We start from the raw sequence: 2,926 nt of genomic DNA on the forward strand, positions 1-2,926 counted from the left end.
AAATTAAAAGACGCTTACTCCTTGGAAGGAAAGTTATGGCCAACCTAAATAGCATATTCAAAAGCAGAGACATTACTTTGCCAACAAAGGTCCGTCTAGTCAAGGCTATGGCTTTTCCTCTGGTCATGTATGGATGTGAGAGTTGGACTGTGAAGAAGGCTGAGTGCTGAAGAATTGATATTTTTGAACTGTGGTGTTGGAGAAGACTCTTGAGAGTCCCTTGGGCTGCAAGGAGATCCAACCAGTCCATTCTGAAGGAGATCAGCCCTGGGGTTTCTTTGGAAGGAATGATGCTGAAGCTGAAACACCAGTACTTTGGCCACCTCATGTGAAGAGTTGACTCATTGGAAAAGACTCTGATGCTGGGAGGGCACAGGAGGAGAAGGGGACGACAGAGGATGAGATGGCTGGATGGCATCACTGACTCGATGGACGTGAGTCTGAGTGAACTCCGGGAGTTGGTGATGGACAGGGAGGCCTGGCGTGCTGTGATTCATGGGGTCACAAAGAGTTGGACACGACTGAGCGACTGAACTGAACTGAACTGAACTGAATGTTTTACACCAAGCATGTGCTACTATCAAATGTAAGTTCCATGAAGACAGATGCATTTTTTTGTTCCCTTATGTATTTGAAGTGCCCAGAACAGTGCTTTGTATATAGTAGATGTATAATACATAGTTTTAATTAATTTATTTAGTTTTGGCTATGCTAGGTCCTCGTTGCTGTGCATGGCCTTTCTCTAGCTGCGGCAAGCAGGGGCTACTCTTCATTGCAGTGCTTAGGCTTCTCATTGCGGTGGCTTCTGTTGTTGCAGAGCACAGGTCCTAGGCATGTGGGTTCAGTAGTTGTGACACATGGGCTTAGCTGTCCCGAGACATGTGGAATCTTCCTGGACCAAGGATCAAGCCCTTGGTCCCCCTGCAATGGCAGGCAGATTTTTAACCACTGAACTACCAGGAAGCCCTTAATAAATATTTTTGAATTAATCTTTATAATGTAAAAAATAAAATGAAGAATAAATATGTCAAAATTCCATTTATTATTCTTTCTGGATTACATATAATATTCATCCCTTCCTTTAGACCACCTGTGGCTAAAATGGTCAGCAGTGGTCATACTACAAAGTCTTACCTGGCTCTTGATTTTCTTTTTACGCTCAACTTTACAAAGACTTGCCTTCTATTCTTTCCTTTCACTTCTCCCAGCAGACATTGATAGGAAGACTGGTACAGAGGAATTTCCAGAAATTGGCATCACAATCATGGTAGAATAAGATGTTTCTTGTTTTTGTCTGCCCCATCAACATCATTAGCTTGGCATCTGTTTACAAACAAAGGTGTCTTTGTGGGAGCTGTGGGATACAGCACCATATGCCAAGGGGCTCAGGAGAAGGCTTTCCAACTGTGCATCAGGTAATACGCATTTAGACCTTGATTCTGGCCACGGATCCTCCAGTGATCTGTGATCTAGCTCCAGCTTCTCTTGGCTGCGGCCCAGGAGCCTTGGAAAGCACTGTCTTAGAAAATTACCAATGGATGACAAGAGACTTTTGTGGAAGTCCAAGTTTCCAGTGAGGTTCTAGCATGTTACTGGATGGGGAAAATATATGTGTGTGTGTGTGTGTGTGTGTGTACACATATGAGTTTAGATGTTTCAAAGGGGGTACGAATACAGCTTGACTTTACTTGCATCTCCCATCCCCCAAAGTAGCACAGTAAGGCCAAGAGAGGTCTTCTTGGTCTACGCTCTTTTTGAAGGAATGAGAGCATGTGAGCGAACACAGCTTCTCCAGCTCTGAGATACTGACGAAAACGCCCTCTCCTGCTGTAGCAGAAGGAAGGCGCTTTGGCAGATGACAAGTGAGCATGCACGGAACGCCTGCCCAACTTGGCTTGCCCGTATGTGTCCAAACTTGAGCTTGAGCGCCACCTTTGGGAAAGAGAGACAGTCAGCCCTAGGCCAGGTTCATTGCAGAATCCAGTTCAGTTCATTTTGGACACTCAGTCGTGTCCGACTCTTTGCGACCCCATGGACTGCAGCACGCCAGGTTTTCCTATCCATCACTAACTCCAGGAGCTTGCTCAAATTCATTGAGTCGGTGATGTCATCCAACCATCTTAACCTCCGTCGTCCCCTTCTCCTCCTGCCTTCAATCTTTCCCAGCATCAGGGTCTTTTCCAATTAGTCAGTTCTTCGCATCAAGTGGCCAAAATATGGCAGTTTCAGCTTCAGCATCAGTTCTTTCAAAGACTATTCAGGACTGATCTCCTTTAGGATAGACTGATTGGATCTCCTTGCAGTGCAAGGGACTGTCAAGAGTCTTCTCCAACACCACAGTTCAAAAGCATCAATTCTTCGGCGCTCAGCTTTCTTTATGGTCCGACTCTCACATCCATACATGACTACTGGAAAAACCATAGCTTTGACAAGACAGATGTTTGTTGGCAAAGTAATGTCTCTGCTTCTTAATACGCTGTCTAGGTTGGTCATAGCTTTTCTTGCAAGGAGAGTCTTTTAATTTCATGGCTGCTGTCACCATCTGCAGTGATTTTGGAGCCCCCCAAAATAAAGTCTGTCACTGTTTCCATTGTTTCCCCATCTACTTGCCATTAAGTGATGGGACCAGATGCCATGATCTTAGTTTTCTGAATGTTGAATTTTAAGCCAACCTTTTCACTCCCCTCTTTCACTTTCATCAAGAGGCCCTTTAGCTCTTCTTTGCTTTCTGCCATAAAGATAGTGTGTCATCTGCATATCTGAGGTTATTGATATTTATCCCAGCAATCTTGATTCCAACCTGTGCTTCATCCAGCCTGGCATTTTGCATGATGTACTCTGCATACAAGTTAAATATGCAGGGTGACAATATACAGCCTTGATGTACTCCTTTCCCAATTTGGAACCAGTCCATTGTTCCATGTCT

Source organism: Bison bison, unplaced genomic scaffold (genome assembly GCF_000754665.1).
Source record: "Bison bison bison isolate TAMUID 2011002044 unplaced genomic scaffold, Bison_UMD1.0 scf7180017862275, whole genome shotgun sequence".
NCBI classification, from domain to species: Eukaryota; Metazoa; Chordata; class Mammalia; order Artiodactyla; family Bovidae; genus Bison; species Bison bison.